This window comes from Phascolarctos cinereus, unplaced genomic scaffold, assembly GCF_003287225.1.
Source record: "Phascolarctos cinereus isolate Bilbo 61053 unplaced genomic scaffold, phaCin_HiC Scaffold_4;HRSCAF=312, whole genome shotgun sequence".
Taxonomy (NCBI): domain Eukaryota; kingdom Metazoa; phylum Chordata; class Mammalia; order Diprotodontia; family Phascolarctidae; genus Phascolarctos; species Phascolarctos cinereus.
The window spans coordinates 314,734,256-314,754,921 of NW_027555847.1; positions in this window are offsets into that span (position 1 = coordinate 314,734,256).

Below are 20,666 nucleotides of genomic sequence, written 5' to 3' on the forward strand. Positions count from 1 at the left end.
ATAACCATTCCTTCCCCCAGCCTTCCCTTATAACAAAAAGTTAAGCAAAATGAACTGTGCTGGAAATTTTATCTGCCCCTCTAGAATGCCAGTGATACCAGGAGGGGGCAGTGGAGAGGATGCTGGCCCTGAGGTTTATCCCAGGTCTCTTCTCCCACTTAATTATTGGTGTGATCTTGAGCAAATCTCTTAATCTTAATTTCCTCATCTGTTCATTGGTGAAAGTTGGAAAATGAGATGAGATGACCTTTAAGGTCTCTTCCAGTCTTAAGCTATGGTCCCATGTTAAATGTATGTCATCATGAAGTCATTGAATTTTGTCTGAATTCTGGTGATTTTTAGTATTTTCATTTACATTATTGTGGGATTGATGTTTATATTGTTCTCTTGGTTCTGTTTTTTCTCTTGGTTCTGCTTTTTTCTTTTGGCTCTCCACCAATTCATCAGTCTTATTTTTCTGAATTCTTAATCATTTCTTAGAGCTCAGTAATATTTCATTACACTCATAATAGCATAATTTGCTTCCCAATAGATAGATGCACCCATTTTTTCCATTTTTTTGCTTCCACAAAAAGTACTTTTATGAATATTGTGGCTTATAGGACTGGTCTTTTGGCCTTGGTCACAGATCTTATTTTGAAGCTCTTCAGTTATTTTTGCCTTTGAATCCTTTCCCCAGTTTTTTTTGTTTGTTTTTTTGTGAAGCCTTGTGTACCTTGCTTTTATGAAAGTTATATCCTTACAAAACTTAATATTAATTTTTACAAGTAGAATCTTAATTTTATACTTTTTGAGATACTATGTTAATTTATTTTAAATTTCTAACTCACCAGACCCTTAACCCCTAAACTCTTGCCCCCACTTCAAATATTTGTTCAAATATTCAAATGGATCTATCATCTTACTGATTTGTGAGTTCACTGCAAAGAGATAGGTCACAACCCATATAGGCTTGTTTGTCCTCTGCCACTTGTCCACACAGCTTTTCATAAGTCACAGGAGATACCCCTGATGTGCTGGAGTCCTTTCTTGCTTGCTTCTAACATCCCAAGAGTACCAGTAAAGAGCTGTCCACCTGTCATCCCTTGCCTTTGTCTCATGACTAGCCCATCTCATCATGGTATTCTTTGATAGCTTTTATTCTGATTCTTTTTTGGAGTTCCTCATTGGCAGGATGGTACAGTCTACTCAACCTAGTATGCATCTTTCTGCTACCCTTCATGAGATATTCATTTTTTATTCTCTGAAGGCTTATATTCCATGTCTTGGTTGCCATATGGTAACACCAGCAGATTGTTGGTATTAAAAACAAAGGGCCTGAAATCAAAGAAAGCAGAAAAATACCCATGGGTACATAAAGACTTAGAGGAACTCTTTTCCACAGTAGCCCAGAATTGGAAACTAAGGTGCTGTCCTTCTATTGAGGAATGACTAAACAAATACATGAATGAAATATATGAATGGAATATTTTTATGGCATAAGAAATAGTAAAATGGAGTGTCAGAGGAAACTGGAAAGACTTCTAAGAACTGATGCAAAGTAAAGTGAGTAGAACTGGGAGAACAATTTAATGATAGTAACAGAAAAACAACTTTGAAAGATTTAGAAACTGATCAATGACAAATTGAAGTCAGAAGACTGAAAATGAGACATGCTCCTTACTGTCTGCTAGAGAGGTGATGAACTTATGAAGAATGAGGTATACATTTTGGAACATGACCAATATGGGAATAAATATTTGTAATGGACGTTTTTCTTTTTGCTGTTGTGGGGGTAGGGCAGTGGGAGGAACAGATCATGATTTTTTTTTTAATAGGAAAACAAAACAATGGGCCTTTGCTTTCATGGAAACTTGGGCTCATTAAAGAAACCTTTAAATTTCCTAAAAGTAATTCAGCCCCCCTTTTTCCTTTTGTTTAACCCTAAACTCAGTTCATTAGCCATCTTTACTTTCTGTTTTAGATTGTTGTCTCAAGCTCTAGGTTATCCATTTCAATGAATGTTGAAATTTGGTGAGTAGATATTCTTCATCCACTTGGTCTTTCTTGTGTGGATGATCAAGCCTAACCCTCAGCTCAGTAATGTGGGGATTGATGTAATCAGTAGAGTGTCACTTGCAAATAACTTGGGGGACCTCACCATGCAAAGGGGATCCATCTTCAACTTGGACTCTTCATGGGATTTCTTCCATCATAGCGGCAAATAACTTTGGCAAGTATATAGTTTTATGTCTCACCTGGTTTTTATCAGAGAAATAACATGGTTATTTAAGTTTTATATTAGCATGGTTATGTTAAGTTTTTTCAAGGAATCTCAGGTGATTTTGATATGTGAATGGGAGACATGGTGTTGAGAAAGAGTCTGTATTTAGCTTTCCCAAATGAAGTATTTTTCCATAGTCAGTACTAAGCACAATGGGGTATTTAATTCTCTTCATCATTCAGTCAGTTGTGAAATGGTAAAGATGTGATCCATTGTCAAACACCATTTGTAAAAACTGTTTCCACTAATGCCTTCATAGAGAATACCCTCAGCTTGTGTAAATAGCTCATAAAGATTCTGTACATATAGGAGAGGAAGCATATAGGTTGGTAGTTTTTGATCTCTTGGTCACCTTTTTTTTTTTTTGGTAATAAGGTCTGAGGTTTCTTTGATATCTTCCCTTCAGATCCCTCAATACCTTCCCAAATAGTTTCCTCTCTTTAGTCTTTCTACCATCTTGATAAGCCCCTTAGATCTTGATATTAGGATGCAGGTGTGGCTGATGTAGAACATAATTTTTATAGATTTCTTCCATTTTTATTTGTTATCCTTTGACTTTCATCCTCAAATATCTTTCAAATGACTGTTTAGTTTGATGTTTTGCCAGACTTTCTTTAAACATCTTTTACCCTCTACTTCTTCTCTTTGCTTTTTGAGATAATATTTTTCATAATTGTCCTGCATCAGATTTTTGCAGACAAGTTTCTGTTCTAACCCAGTATCATCTTTGGTAGCCATCTCTGTCTGCTAATTAAGTCAGATGTTTGCAGACTAAGATGCTTACTGGACTCTTTCAGTCTTGTGGCAATTAATTTGCTTTGGTTTAACTTTTGGATAAATTTAATTTCTATTGTCCATTTCCCATTTTGATTGTTAATTACTTGTTTAAATCATTCAAGATTGAGTTGTTTAAATGTGTTCCATATCTATTTTTTCCTCTATTCTTTTATTAATTCTGATCTTAGCTCTGACAATTTAGACTGTATAGACAGCTAATTCAGGGATTACCCACACATTAGTAACATTTCCTGTCAGTTGAAATATAACCTATTTTGTTCTTTATGTTGTTGTTATTTGTTGTTGTTATGTCTAATGTATATCTATGTTCTATTTCCTTCTCTGAGCATAAATCAGTGACTAGTGATCCAGAAAAATTGACATTTCCAGCCTTGGTGGTTACCTCATAAATCAAAGACTTTGTGAATTCAAGAGCTGGACATCGTTTGGCCAGAGGAAGAAGATTTCACTAACAGCTTACCTCTCATGGATAGAGCACCAGCCCTGGAGTCAGGAGGACCTGAGTTCAAATCTGGCCTCAGATACTTGACACTTATTAGCTGTGTGACCCTGGGCAATTCACTTAACCCCATTGCCTAGCAAAAAAAAAAAAAGACAGTTTGCCTCTCAAAGGAGAAGCCAACTACTAAAGAAAGCCATCCCCTTGACGTCCTGGAGATCTGGAATTGGATAATGCCTACCATTTCTTTGCTGGAACAAAAGTGATATAGAAGTGTGAGGCTTCTGTATTTGACCCCTCTCATTCCTTCTTCCTCACCCATATTTTCCCTGACCAGGCCAAGTTTGAGTAGAGGAGGCAGCTTGCTTTAGTAGATAGAGGACTGACCTTCAAGTCAGGAAAACTTGGAGGCAAGTTTTGTCTTTGATACATACTAGGCATGTGACTGTGGGCAAATCATTTCTCAGTGCTCTAGGCGATTCTGTAGGACTGTAAGTTCCAGACTAGTTGTTGACATTTAGTGGAGAGAGTTTCTGCATTGGGAATTCCCTGTCCCAGCAAAATCCAGGTCTGAGACTCCCTTCCCCTCCTCCCAAGAATATATCTGAAACACTAAAAACATTCTTTCAAGTTTGAGGATATTGGGATGTGAAGCCAAAAAAGATCTTAAGAGATGATCTAGTGCAGTTTTTGAGGAGTTGAAAGGACAGAGAGGATAAGTGATTTCTCCAAGGTTACACAGCAGCATAGCTAGAACTAGAATCCATCTCTTTGGGTTCCAAATCTAGGGCCCTCTGCACGTTATCATGTCTCCCTCTCTCAAATTTCAGGGTCATCTATAATCAGTATCATTTTGCAGTATATACCTGGGTCTATTTTACTTTCAGAGATCTTGTTTTCAATTTAGACTGATCTGGCCTTTAAAGGAAGCCTGTTATTGTACTTTTCCCCCCCTAGTTTATGTTTTGTAAATTCACAATTTGTAAATCTCTGAAAATGGTACCTATATTTCAGTAAAGGTCTTTCATCATATATATTATGGCTCATACTATATAATAGGTTTGTTTATGGGGTATATGGGGCAGCTAGGTGGTGCAGTGGATAGAGCACTAGCCCTGAAATCAGGAGGAACTGAGTTCAAATCTGGCCTCAGAAACTTGACACTAGCTGTGTGACCCTAGGCAAGTCACTTAACCCCAACTGCTTCACAAAACAACAACAACAAAAACAAAAACCATCTGATTGTTATATGAGAAGTGGCAGGAACATCCCTGGGAAAGGTTGCTGGTAGAGAATACATGATGATGCTTCCAAGGGTATAGAATTAACAGATGCTTCAAATTTTTGTTGTTATTTGGTCATTTCAATCATGTCTCTTTGTGACCCCCCTTTGGGGTTTTCTTGGCAAAAATACGGGAGTGGTTTGCTATTCATTTCTCCAGCTTATTTTGCAGATGAGGATACTGAGGCAAACGGGGTTAAGGGACTTGCCCAGGGCCACGTGGCTAGTAAGTGTCTGAGGCTAGATTTGAACTGGAGTTCTTCCTGACTCCTGGACTAACGCTCCATTCACTGCACCATGTAGCTGCCCCTAAGTTTCAAGTTAAGGGATGTCTTTTTTTTTCTTTTTGGTATTGGACCTGTGATTATGTTGCTATAGTTTACTCCCAGTGAGGAAATTCTCTCCACCAAAGCAGATCGACATCTGGTCTGCTACTTAGTCATAGAAAATTGCCTGAGGGCACTGAGAGGGTAGGGGATTGCATTACCAGAATGTGTCAAAGTCAGGACTTGCTCAGGTCTTCCAGACTTGAGGCTAAATTCCCAGCCACTGTGCTCTTTCTTAGGGAGTGTTATTTCAAATCATTAGTGTTTATCCAAATCATTTTCCGTTTGACCTAAAATATTTTTGTGTTCTCTTAACTGTATTAAGAGCTATTAATTTGTCATAGCAGTAAAAATATGAAGTTGAATGTTTTGTCTAAAAGCACAGGTAGGATTTTGAGTGTAACTTTTGTGTTGATCAAAGATTTTTCCCTCCTCTAAAGGGAGAACATTTTCTTTTCACAGCAGCATGTTTTCTAGAACCTGAGAGCCTGAGTGTACAAATTTAACTGTCTGTCTCAGCAGCAGCCAACTGTAATGGGGACTGTCTGCTGAATAAACACCGAAAACTAGAGGAAATTCCAGCAGCGTCAGGAAAGATTTTGCTCATTAAAACAGTAGTTTCAAACCATCTGATTCATCTTTTTGTATGTGTGAGGCTTGGGTAATTTCTAAGCAATCTGAATGTACAAAAGGAAACAACTACATAAAAACAGAATTCCTCCAACAATGTGAGGTGAATTCCAAGTCTGCTGGGCAAAATATCTATTCTCTTGACAATTGAATGGAATTTCTCCTACATGTTTAACAGGAAGACATTGAAACATGGAGAAACAGGAAAAAAAAAGTTTGTGTATGTTGTTATCTTGTTACCTTTTTAGGTTACATACAACAACTTAGACATAACAATCATCCTCTCTTTCTGAATAGGTTCATTCCTTGGTCAATGGGATAAAATTAATTTTCTAATGTTTTGAAAAGTTTGTATCACTTAATAGCTTTAATTTGAAAATTGGTAAAAAAAATAAGATAATTCTTTGGAATAGTCTGGTGGTGAATATATGAAGTTTAGAAAAGATATCACCTAAAAGATGAAGAATATTCAAAGTAAGGTGGGTAATGGTCTTGGAGTCTGGAAAGGTCTGGGTGCCATATTTTAGGAAGTGTAAGGGTCATCTGGATGACCTAGGGTCTGAATCCATCTACTCTCCTGGTCTCTAATGCTTTAATAGCTAGCATTTATACAGAATCTGGAAATAGGAAAACCCACATAACCTGGCACATGCATTTCCGTTAGATATGGATTAAGTTACCAAGGAACTTAGACAGAACCATAAAACCTTCATGTTCCTAATATTGACAGATCAGGGTCTAACTGTGGCAGCAGGATATGGGTTACAGCTGTCCCTTGGGCAAGTTATTTTATAGTGGTATTCTCCGCTGTCTTAGTGGGCCATGGGGATCTGTCTCAGTCCTGGTGTCTCTTTATTCTTCAGCCCAGGATGACACACAGATCCTTGAATGTGATATCAAAGTTGATGGAGGGCTAGGGGGTGTTGGCCTACACTGCCTTTATTGATGCAGTAAGAGAGTGTGTCCCAGTGGGTCGTTTGGTCTTAAAGGGGGGCATACTCTAAGGTAATAACCTGCCCTCTCTGGGAAAGGGGACTCTAGCAGCTTATCTGTCTAGGCAGGTATGAGGAGACCCTGTCTTCCTCTGGATACTCCTGGAGTGTCCTCTAATCCTCCATAACTGTAGGCCAGTTCTTCTAAGGCAAGGGTTCTTAACCTGGAGTTCATGACCTTGTGCATTTTAAAAAACATGTATTTTGATAACTGTATTTTTTTTTTTTGGTGAGGCAATTGGGATTAAGTGACTTGCCCAGAGTCACACAGCTAGTGTTTTGTGGATTTGAACTCAGGTTCTCCTGACTCCAGGGACTATGCTCTATCCACTGCGCTGCCTAGCTGCCCCGATAACTGTGTTTTGAAAGACTTGATTTACGCTCTTAGGTATTTCATTTTATGCACTTAAAAGCATTATTTTGAGAAGAGGTTCCTAGATTTCCCCAGACTGCCAGAAGGGCCCATAAAACACCCAAAAAAGTGTTCTTTTTTCTGTTCTAGGGGCCCCTCAGAGTAAAGGTGGGAAGTCAAGGTACTGTCGTGCATACCTGAGTTCCCAGAAAAGCCAAACTCCAAGGAGCAGGGGAGGAAGAAATTGGAGGTTTGTCTAAGGTTGTTCATGGCTTACTCATTTCCTTAGCACAGTGTCTGTCTAAATCAACTTGTTAACATTTTTTTTTCCTGAAAGACTTGTTAGCCTAAATGAGGCAGACACCTTCTTCCCACCCCTCTTTCCTTACTCTCCACTTCTCCCCTTAAACATAATTCACCATCTTAGGTTCACCCTCAGATTGAGTGGTTTTTCTCAGCCTCTTTCGGGGCTCCTATGCTATCCCTGCTTGCCTTACAGGTGGGGGAGCAGAGTATAGCCAATTGCCCCAGCTGCAAAGGAGCAAATAAGTGCAAGAGGGGTAACCGGGAATGTGGGGTGATGGGAAGGTGGTAGGACTAAGTAGACTAGACTGTAAGCCATATACTGAAATCTAGGTACAGAGTGGCTGGTTACAGGGGGCACATAACCTTAGCTCAGGAAGGCTAAAACCCAAACACAGATGTTTGGTTAACAAGAGTCAGAATTTAGGCACAGGAGCAAGATTGTTGGCAATGTCATTGTTTTAGAAGACACAAGGGGGTTTTTTTGGTTTTGTTTTGTTTTGTTTTTAACATTGCCAGTCTGGAGCCCAAGTTAGGGTATACATGGGCATGAGCCCATAGGACAAGCTAGCAGGTGCACTTGTCTTGAGATGAAAAGCCAGGCAGATTCTTTGTGTCAGAAACAGGTGTTCTAGGGAGGGGTAGCATAGAAAGAGTACAGAACTTGGAAGTCCGAGGACCTGGCTTCGAGTGTCTGTCTCCAACATTAACTACAGTGGCTCTGTAAAGGACTTTGCTATTTCTTTACTGGCTCTTATCCAGGCCAGCTACAGCTTATCTACACCCATGCCCACACCAGCTATAACTTTGATTTTAGAAAGACCTAGATTCAAATCTCACCTCTGACACATACTGGCTATATTTCCCTGGGCAAGTAAGTTAGGCTGCTAGGTGTCTCAGTCAGTAGAGAACTAGACTTGGAATAAGGAGGATCTGAGTTAGAATTCTGCCTCATACTTATAGCTGTGAGATCCTGGGCTAAGTCATCCTCTGCCTCAGTTTCCTCATCTGTAAAATGGGGAGAATAATAGCACCTACCTTGTGGGATTGTTGTGAGGATCCCTACTAAAGCTTATTATTATTATTATTATTATTATTATTAATTATTATTATTGTAACCTCAACTTAGGCAACCAAGTACTCAAGATAACTCTCAGACGAAGCTGAAGAGAAAGTGCTGACCTACATTGATAGAGTTCCCTGTACCATTATAATCACAGGATCAGTCTCTAACCCCATCCTACCCTTCATCTGGCCCACTTAGCTTCTTCCCTTTGGCAATGCTCTCCTACTCATTTCTCTCCTTTCTGAGCCTGAATACAAGTTAGGCCCCTCTATTCCCCTCTCTTCCCTCCCCCACCCCCACCCCTTTCTCTCTTGTTTAAGACCTTGATCTTGGAGATCCAGAGCCCATTCTCAATGTGTTCATTTCCTTCCTTGCCAATCATGGTCTTGCACATCATTAAATGTCATCTATTTGCAAGTCTCATTTGATTAAAAAGACTACACTCATGCCTGCTCCATTTCTGTGGTTCACGGTGGCTGTAGTATGGGTATTTGCTTATCAATCACAGTCATCTGCTCACAGTGCAGAGAAATTGGAGGGGATGTTGCTTGAGACATCCCATATAATCTATATGTATCTTGTATATAGTTATTTACTAGTTATTTACATCTAGTTTTTATTCATGTCTAGTTATTTATATCTTGTCTCCTTTATTAGAATGTGAACTCTTTGAGGGCAAAGGCCATTTTTGCCTTTCTTTGTATCCCCAGCCCTCAGCACAGTGCTGAGATCATAGTAATGAATGCTTGATATATCACATTCGTTTCTACCCTTGTCTAGGCTCCGTTGTTGTGCAGTCATTTTTCAGTCATGTGTGACTCTTCCTTACCCCATTTGGGGTTTCCTTGACAGAGACACTGGCATCATCTTTGCTCATTTTGCAGTTGAGGAAACTGAAGCAAACAGGATTAAGTGATTTTCCCAGGGTCACACAGTCAGTAAGTGTCTGAGGCTAAATTTGAACTCCATGCCCGGTATTTTATCCACTGTGCCACCTAGCTGCTCCACTGAGCTCCAAAATTACTTCTTGGGAGAGGAGCTCCAAGCATTTTTGTCATCTTCACAACCCTATTAGCCTATTTAGATGATTCACTTCCTCACCTAGTAATTTATATAAATAAGGTGCAGTTATTTCCTACCTATTCTCTTTGCCTCTAGTCTCTCTTCTGACCCATCCTTTACTGTACTGTTTGGCTAATCTTTCTTAAAACATCGTTGTGTAACACCTTCACTCCACCCCAAGACTTTAACGGGCTCCCTGTTGCCCTCCAACATCCAGACTCTAGCTTGACATTCAATGCTTCTATCATCTGTGACCTATTGGCATTTTTAGTCAAGAAATTCCACTTACTTCCCATTAGGTACAACACTGTAGCCAGACTGCCCTTTTTTGGACACTTAGCCCATGCTTTCCCACCTCTGTATCTTAAGGTTCCATTTGTTTTCTCCTGGTATGTATTTACCTCCTCAACTCTGCCTATTAAAATCCTACTCATTGGTTAGGACCCAGTTAGTGGCAAGTGGAAGGAATTCTGGGGCTGGAGTCAGGAAGACCTTTGTTCAAATCTGGCTTCAGATACTAGCTGTGTGACCCTGGGCAATACTGTTTGCCTCAGTTTCCTCATCTGTAAAATGGAGGTAACAATTGCCCCCACCTCCCAGGGTTGTTGTGAAGATCAAATGAGATAATATTTATAAAGTGCTTAGCACAATGCCTAGCAAATAGTAGGTTCTGGCTATTACTCTTACCCCAAATGCTACCTCCTCCATCAAGTCTTCCCTGAAAACCCCAGCTAGAAAAAAATTCTCCCTCCTTTGAATTCTTTCTTATTATACTTTGTTTCTGTCTTCATGTCACTAATCCTGCCTTAGGCGATGGGATTTACTGAGTTTTGTGTGCATCTTTAATGTCTCCTACTAGATGAAAAACTCCTTGAGGGTGAGACCAATGCCACTGTCCTCCAATCTGCAATCAAAAAATTACCCTCTACACACAGTGGGTACAATTAGGTTGTAAATTCCTCTATTGAATGGTCACTTCTCAGGAATGTTTTAGAGGGGATGCTAATTCAGGTGTGGGTTAAGACTAAATGACTTTTGAGATCCTCTTCCCGTCCTGAGATCCCCTAGATTGATTGAAGACAAAAACAATTGATTATTCACCTTGTTTCTCCAGGACCTACCTCAGAGCCCTGAGCATACATCGAAGGTGCTTAATAAATATTTGCAGAATTGAACTAATAAATGGTTATTTATTGAATAAATGGTTAATTGACATGTGAGCTGCAGTTCGTTGCCATGCATAAGATAAATTATGCAGCTCAAGCAGAAAATGTTCCCCAATGCTAGACAAACTGCCTTTTATGAATTACAGTTGAAATAGAAATTCACATGGCCAACCAGAAAACCTCACTTTAATAACAAACTTTGTAAGACTATCACCACAAGGTGGCAGTATATTCACAAGATCCAAAGCCCTTTTCCTGCATTCTTTCCCTAGTTCTAATTAGTATTCCCTAGTAGCACTGAGAGCTTTGTTAGAAGCGATCTCTGTATTCGTTCATTCATTTAATCAATGAACATTTATTGGACCACCACCTTGTGGAAGAAGGCTTGTGCTAGGCACTGAGCGTGTGTGCGAAAGGTCTTGTTACTATAGAATAAGTGAACAACGTGAAAGCTAAATATTTTAGGAAAGATCTTACTTACAAGATACTCTATCACCTGCAGAGACATGCTAAGGCTTCTTTCAGGGAAAGGAGATTGTTGTTGTTGTTGTTGTTGAGTCATTTCAGTCGTGTCTGACTCTCCAGGAGCCCATTTGGGGTTTTCTGGAGTGGTTTGCCATTTCCTTCTCCAGCTCATTTTACAAATGAGGAAACTGAGGCAAACAGGGTGAGGTGACTGGCCCAAGGTAACACAGTTAGTAAGTGTCTGAGGTCACATTTGAACTCGGGTCTTTCTGACTCCAGGGCTGGCTCTATCCACTGTGCAAAAGGTCCAATCTCATTGGGAATTCAAAGTAAATAAACACATAAGTAAAAGAGTTTGGAGATACAATACTTGCCATAAAGGAGGATCAGAAGGGGGTGACCTATGTAAGAAAAAGAGGTAGTAAAATAAAAAGAACTTAAGTAATTTTATTTTGTTTTTCTCAGACTCTAAAAATTCTCCCCAAAAAGGAGCTGCTTAGCACTGCTCAAAGGTTACAAAATACCTGGACTATACTTTAGGGAATTTAAGAGACTTGCCCATAATAAACCTCACCCACTAATTTACCATTGGTTATCCCTTCAGGATAGACTGAGTCAAAATTTACCTTCCCAATAATTTTTCTTCAGGTCTAGACCTGCAGTTTCATGGTTCTTCTGATGTGAAAACTTCTTCCAATCATCCTCTAGGATCTATCCAACATGGCATCTTGCCATCTATTTCCACCCTCTTTTCAGCTTTTGCTCTTGGAACAATAATCAAATTAATATTACTAAATTTTGCTATAGACAAAACTAGAAGAAAGATGGGAGGATGACCCACGGGTATTGCTTGAAGAGGCAAAGAAAGGAGTTGACAGAATATATTTTGGCATATACTCAGAGTCATTCAGTCAATAAGAAACATTACTTAATGGGATATTTGGTCATCATATATTGCAGTACTAATGATAAAGTAATTAGCTCACATAAGGCAAGCACTCACACGGTGGTCAGAAGAAGCAATTCAAGGACACTCTTAAAGTCTTTCTGAAGAGCTTTGGAATCGATTGTGAGACATGGGAGACACTGCCACAGGCCCACCCAGCATGGCGCACCCACATCAAAGAAGGTGCTGTGCTCTATGAGCAAAGCAGAATTGCAGTAGCACAAGAGAAATGTGAGATGTGCACATTCAGAGACATCTCCACTCCAAATGTTCATGTGGACTATTTGTGCCATATCTGTAGTAGAGCCTTCCAAGCTTGTATCAGTGTGATCAACCATAATTGGACACATTGTAACGTTGGCCTCGACATGGTGATGTCATTTTGATCCTCTTTGAGTAGGAAATACAACTTACTAATGACAACTATTTGCAAAAGGGCTACTATGAAAATAATTACAGTTCATGTACCAACAGCAAGTACTAAAGATGAAGTGGCAGAGAAATTCTGTGATTGATAAGACCAAATTAAATCAACATATATTCTGGTACTTGGTGACTTCAATGCAAACATGGGCAAAGGTGAGTATGGAGAGAAATATATGGGAAAGTATGGTTTAGCAAGAAGGAATGAAGCCAAAGACCTGTAGGTTGCACAGAAGCTTCATGTCTCTAAATCATAAACATTTGAGAAAAGTATTGGTAGAAGCTGGGCATGGGGAGCGCCAAAAAGAACAAAATGTATTATTACATTTTAAAAGACAGAAAATGTTATTGATGTGGGAGTAATTCCTGAGTCAGCTGTCTGTACAGTCAGACCACCAACTTGTTAGAGCTAAGATTTGAATTAGTGAAAAGTAAACATTTTAATGAGAAAAACACAGGGCTTATAATTGAAACACCTTAATTATCTAGTATCTTAACAATTAATTGACAATCAAAATGGGAAATGGACAACAGAAATGACAGCAATTGACAGCAATTATTACAGTTTTATCTGGTAGTTTAGCCAATGTAAACTAATTGCCACAACAAGGAGACCAAAAGTGCCCAGAAAGAGCCTTAGTCAGCAAATATTTGACTGGCGAAATAAGAGAGAGAGGTGCCAAAGACAACAGTGGGTTCATGTAAACTTGTCTACAAAGTATCATGAAGAGAGATGGACAATAGAGCAGCAGCATCTCATAAGGCACTGAGAAGCAGCAGGATGGTGAAACCAGTTTATAGAAAATTTAGCAAGACATCCAAGTGATCAAGCCATCCCAAAGGCGTTCAAGGAGGAAAATGTAAGGAGAATAATAAACAGAAGAAGAGTGGAAGAGATTTGTAAATCTATTTTAACAGTGTTTTCTCTAACAAGGACAGAGGCATCACCATCCTCTAACATCACGGTCTTGTATGTGTTTATATACAAGGTGGAGATGGCACTGAAGAGGACAAAGATGGGAAAATCAGCCAGATTGGACTTTGTGGAGGTTAGTGCTGAAAATAATACAATTGTGAAGAAATTGAGAGACATTCAGATAGAAGATGTCGAAAGGAAGGAAAGATGTCAATGTTGTGGAAAAGATATCAGACCTTATTAAAACCCCTAAAAGGGGACTGACAGTACCAATAAATACCCACATTTATGCTTCCTTTCCTGTATATTTTGCTGGGTCATTTCAGTTATGTCCGATTCTTTGTGACCTCATTTGGGGTTTTCTTGGCAAAGATACTGGAGTAGTTTGCCATTTCCTTCTCCAGTTCATTTTACAGATGAGAAAACTATGGCAAACTAAGTGACTTGTCCAGGGTTACAAAGCTAGTAAGTGTCTGAGGCCAGATATGAATTCAGGAAGATGAGTCTTCCTGACGCCATGCCTGGGCATTCTGTTCACTATGGTGCCCCCTAACCACCCCTTCCTGTACATATATATACAGGTATATATCTGTGTATGTATATGCATATATATATATATGTGTATACACACATACACAATCTTTATGAGAGTCACATATACATAAATCTAGGGCCTCCTCAATGAGGGCATTAGTAGGAAAAGAAGTAGGCTCTGGCAAGTGATATTCAACAACGGACCACATTTTTACCATCTCATAATTGACTGAAAGACGTAGAGAATATAAGATCCCAGTGTGCTTGTTATTTATTAATTGTGAAAAAGCATTTGATTTGTAGAGGAGGAAGTATTTGAGCTGAGTTTTTAAAAAAGTGACTATGTCAAGACAACCCTGAAGTTTCACTTCATACGCAGAAGTTTGGCAGTGTCCTCCCTGAAATTCATCTCAGCAGGTCCATCCAATTTGAGGGAACCTCCCTCACTTTCTCAATATACATTGCCTTATATGCCCTTTCTCAATAAGGCATCTCCCATCCATATAGCAAAATCATTCCGGATTCCTTAGGAGATGTAACAACAGAAATAGCTCTGTTCCATGACCCTCTAATAATAAAAATCAGCAAAAGGCATATGATAGGGAGATGTATGCTTGCCAAAAAACATCTTCTGTTGTGATGGAAGAGATTCGGCAGAGGGTCTTGCATGAAGAAGGTTTCCCTGTGGATAATGAACATTGCAGAACCTCTAGAAGAGATGTTTAATCACTCAAAGGAGTTTTGCCTGATCACCCACATGGGAGAGTCCAAGCCATGAGGAATGACTATTGTCTAGGTTTCACCATGCATTTAGATGGACAGCATATAGAGTGCTCCAACAGTATGTATATCTGAGACAGACAGTTCAGATGGACAATTTGGGCCCAGATTTAACAGAAGGAGAACAAGCTGAATTGCTTTCAGGTAGTTGCAAAACTTCTTTGCTGACTTCATGCTTCCCATGAAAGCAGAGGCCCATTTAAAAAAATCCTAACATTTCACCAGATATTAGTATACAGCAACAAGACATTATACAACTAACTACCTCTGAAAACTAAAAATAAATACCACCCAGAGTGTACTGGAGAGGCATGTGGTGGGTTATGAGCAGATTATAACATATAACCAATGAGGAGCTCTGAAGAAAAGGGGGAAACCATATCTCAAAGATTAATATCAGAGGAAAATAAGCTGGGCTGGCCATGTAGCAAGAATTAGGAATGACAGCGGGATAGCCGAGGTACCACTGGTACCTTGAAACAGCAAGAGAAAGTGAGGGAGGTTCTCCCAAATCGGATGGACCTGATGGGATGAATTTAGGGGAGGACACTGCCAAACTGCTGTGTATGAAGTGAAGCTTCAGAGTTGTCTTCACATGTTCATTTTTAAAAACTCAGCTCAAATGCCTCCTCCTCCTCCAGAAAGCCTTCCCTGATCCCTAAATCCATGCCCCCATCAGGAATGATCTTTCCCTTCTCAAACCTGGAATAATGCTTGTGTACCTTTTATTTACTAATTGACTGACTAATGCTGTGTTCTGTATAGTAGGTATCAAAAAGATGAATGAAAGTACTGAGAAGTCTGGTTGGGGAGCCATACTCCAGCAGAACTAAATTTCATTTTTTTATGGTAAGATAAATCACGTCTCATTTGTCTACCTTGTGGCTTGGTCCTGTGGAAATTGCTTGATTTTCAAAAACCCTGAAAATAATCAGTTAAGGCTCCCAAAGGTCCATATTCTTCCTATCTTCCAGTTTAATTTTTTTAAACCAGTGACCACTGAGGACCTAGGAATAAGGTATCAATAATTAAAACCTACTGCTTCTTCTGGCACCCCTAAGAAGTCTGCAAACAAGCCCCACCCAGTAACTCCTCTGGAATGCCTACAAAGGGGATACGCTTTGATAATCTGACTTCTTGCCCTGCTCTTAAGCTCAAAGACTCAGACCGCTGGTAGCAGGTGGCTCTAGCCACAACCAGCCATCCACAGCTCCTCACACCTGAATACAACTGGTTAAGCCTGACTCCCCACCCCACCACCTTGTGATTTGGGGGTTATTGCTGCTGTTTCAAGACTGCTCAAGTTTATTGCGGCTGCCTGCCAACACTGTCCTAGAGACAGTCTGGGACTAAGTGAGTTTAGCACACAACTGTCCAACACTTGCTTGTCTACATTTACTGTCCATGTTGAAAAACAGCCTTTTAGTCATCACACAAGCTAAACCAGCTGTCAGCAGCAGGGTTTGCTCACTGGCCATTTCACTGGAGTTATAAGAAAGGCAGGAATATTGTCACTGCAACACTAACAACTGAGAATTAGCTCTTTCACTTTTCTACTTGCATTCAACAAATAGGCACCTACTATATACAGAGCACAGCATCTCAGTAAATGAGAGATGCACAAGTGCTATTACACCCCTGAGAAAGGAAAAATTATTCCTGACACAGTTTGATCAGAGGAGGCTAACTGGAAGAAAACAACATTTGATCTGTTTTCAAAGATGGATGGGTCAAAATTACCCAGAGGTTTCACCTCATACCAAGCAGTTTGGCCAAGATGACCAAAGATGGGCATAGTCAATATTTGAGGGGTTGTGGACCGACAAGGCCCAGGATATGCCATTGGTGGAGCTGTGAATTGATCAACCCTTCTGGGAAATTGTTTGTGCTGAGAAAATCTCAAAAATTTCCATACGCTTTGACCCAGAGGTCCTCATACACTGAGGAGGTCAAAGGTAGAAAGTTAAGAAAATGTAACAGGAATTGATTTATTAAATAGGTCAATACTATTGTTTCTGTATATCTCATATGTTTATACCAAGGAGGCATAAGGAAGTGAAGGCTGAATTGTCACTGAAAACCAGTCACAGACATACATTAGAGAAGAATATTCTCAGAATTCAGACATCAGCCCAAATGTAGAGATGATATTAACACATAATTATGAAAAGATACTTGGGGACTCATTTTCTTTCAAAATAAAGTCCCAAACCCAACATATCTATGAAGTTCACAGGCAAGTGATCATCATCCTCATTTTGCAAACGGAGAACTGAAATCATCAATAACAAAGGGGAATTAGAATGCTGATCTCCTGACTCTTTGATAGATTCTGGGTTGTTTTTGATTTTTACAGTTTTATATTGCCTAGGAAAGGCAGCATTATATAATGGAAACCAGCCTTGGAGTCAACAAGACATGGCTTAATAGCCAGTTCCTGTCACATACTAGCTGTGTGACCAGGGACAAGTTAGTTAATTGCTCAGTGCCCCAGGCACTTGTCATCTAAGATTAATCACAGAGGAGTAGCCAATAGGCAACAAAAGAGGAAGTATCCATACCCGGAGTTCCTCATCTAGGTGAACTAATAGGATTATCCCCAAATATACTGTAAATATGTGTATTAAAGTATATTTTGGGCTTCCTTCACTGTTGCCAGAATGTTGGGCTTTGTACTTTATTTTACATATATATGGTATATGTAATAAAGCCCCAAACTTACATATTATATATATTGTATATTATATATTATGTATTTATATATGCATCTATACATGTATGTGTATGTACAACATGCATACATACACATATGTGCACATACACATACATATACACTCGTGTATATATAAAATAAAGTCCAAAGCCCAACATTCTGGCTACAGTGGAAGAAGCCCAAAATATACTATAAGTGCAATGCTTTCTCTCTCTCTCTCTCTCCTATATATGTATGTGTGTGTGTATATGTGTGTGTGTGTATTATGTAGTATACATATGTGTGTGTATATATTCTCCCTCTCTTTCTCTGTGTATATATATGTATTCTCTTCTAGGATGTTATATTTAGAGTTAAAGGGGACCTTATAAGGTCATCTAGCCCTTGGTTAGTTTGCTTCTATTGAAAATGCACTATTATTTGGTGCAGGGGTTTTAAAGCAAAACTAGTCTAATAATTTCTGGTCTTTGAAAGACTTCAGGAGTTTTGCAATTCAAGTGCCTCCAATGATCCGATGGCAGATTGTACCTGCAAGTGAAATACTGATTCTGCTGGACCTTTGTTGGTATAAATGCTATAGCAACTCTCATTGTTTAAACATGGGGCCATCAACCACTGTTCATGTTTGGCGAACATTAAAATACATTACAGGCTCTCTTGCTGCCTTGCTCAGAAAAAAGGCCTACTGGTTATTTGCTAGTTAGAATAAGGGTAATTTGATACTCACTTCAACCAATGTAGATTTTTCTGTTTGTAATCAGGTCATAAGGTCCCAAGGTTGTTTTGAACAAACACTGGTTACTTAGCTGGTGACTCAGGGTCTTGGCAATATATAATGTCAATGTCTGAGTCACCCAAGTTCATCCTGGAGCATGATGATTGAAGACAATATATTTTTAAAAAACCGTGTCTAGTTTAAAAAAATACACTTAGACCTTTTAGAATAGGTTAATAAGTTCATAGAATTAGAATTAGAACTGAAAGAGACTTTAGAGGTTATCTAATTTAACCCCTTCACTTTATAGATAAGGAAACTAAGGCTGCAAAAGGTTAGATAATTTGCCCATGGTCACACAGAGAGCAAATGGCAGAGGTAGGATTCAAATCCAGGCCATGTTGCTCCAAATTCAGTGGTCTTTCCATAGTAGCACACTATCTGGGTTTGGGGTCTACTTAGAAAGGAGTCAAGATTAGATCTGGGGTCTCTAATTTTCATATTTTTTAGAAAACATTGAGTGACTTGGGAAGGGAGTACAGAGGATTCTTATAATGACTATGATGCCTAGCCTATCACAACACAGCCCAGAATGGCTGCAGATTAAACCAGAGCTACTTTACTGAGGATTTAAGAGTGGGAGTGGCTCTTAGAGGTGACTTGTTCCCATCCTTTCATTTTACAGATTAGGAAATTGAGGCACAGAGGAGTTAAGTCAATAGCCTGAGGTCACACAAGGTAGCAAAATCAGAGATGGAATTCAGATCTAGTTCTTCTGGCTCCCAGTTCAGTGTTCTTTCCCCTACCCCAGGCTGACTCCTTAACTCCTGCTTTTAGGGAATGATGGAATTATCAAAAGGCACAGAGCTCAACAGGCCTTGAGTTCTTAATTGAAAAAAAAATCCTCTCCAATGATACTGTATATGGTTGCTGACCAAAACTAGATTGTGGTACAGTGGAAAGAGCATTGGAGCCAAAGGATCTGGGTTGAATCTTATCATTTGGTTGAGTCATTGAGCTCATTTGTAAAGATATCTTGGATCTCATCTGTTAAAGGAGAGTGTTGACATTCTGGAGAACAATTTGGAACTATGCCCAAAGGGCTATAAAACTGTGTATACCCTTTGATCCAGCAATACCACTACTAGGTCTGTATACCAAAGATATCATAAAAAAGGGAAAAGGACCCACATGTACAAAAATATTTATAACAGGTCTTTTTGTGGTGGCAAAGAGTTGGAGATTGAGGGGATGCCCATCAGTTGGAGAATGGCTGAATAGGTTATGGTACATGAATGTAATAGAATACTATTGTGCTATAAGAAATGCTGAGCAGTCAGATTTCAAAAAAACCTAGAATGACTTAGATGAACTGATGGTTAGCGAAGTGAGCAGAACCAGGAGAACATTGTACATAGTAACAGCAACATTGTGCAATGATCAACTTTGATAGACTTAGTTCTTCTCAGCAATACAATAATCCAAGACAATTCAAAAAGACTCATGATGGAAAATGCTCTCCACCCTCCCAAGAAAGAACTAGGGAGTCTGAATGCAGATCAAAGCATTCTATTTTCACATTTTTGGTTTTTTCTTTCTCATGGTTTTTCCCTTTTGTTCTGATTCTTCTTTCATAACATGACTAATGTGTAAATATGTTTAATATGATTATACATGTATAACCTATAACCAGATGGCTTACCATCTTGAGGAGGGTAGAGGGAAGGGAGGGAGGGAGAAAAAAATTTGGACCTCAAAATCTTATAAAAGTTTGGAACTCAAATCTTATAAAAGTAAATGTTAAAAACTATCTTTACATGTAACTGGAAAAAATAAAATACTAGTAAATGGGAAAAAAATAAAGGAGAGGGTTGAACTAGATAGCCTACAGAGTACTTTAGAGCAGTGGTATCAAACCCAATAGAAATGGGGGCCACTAATCCTTTTCAGGAAGCACATTGATTTAGTTTTAAAAGGTAATGTTATCTATGCTTTATTGAATTTTTATTTATTTTGTTAAATATTTCACAATTACATTTTAATCTGGTTCTTACCACACTCGAGTGTTTTGGGTCCCTTGGGAGTGGGATGTTTGACACCTCTGCCCCTCTCAATCAATTGATAAACATTTATTAAGTGCTTACTATGTGCCAGGCACTATGCTAAGTGCTGAGGATTCAAAAAAAAAGAGGCAAAAGACAGTTCTACCCTCAAGGAGCTTACAACCTAATTAATTCTATGATTCTACAAAATCCTCCGGGAAGGTCCAAGTATTTCCATTGCTTTTCTGTGTGTGAGAAAACAAACTTTTGCTGGGTCTCTGTTGGGGTAAACTAGGTGGATTGAGCTGTGAGAAGACCAAAACTTTAGCATATGGTCAAAAATAGAAGAGATTGTCTACAAACTGATTTTTTGGGTAAGCATGCATTTATTGATCACATACAAGCATGCCCATCTAGTAGGCGGCTTTAATAATCCAGGTAATAGTTGTTGAC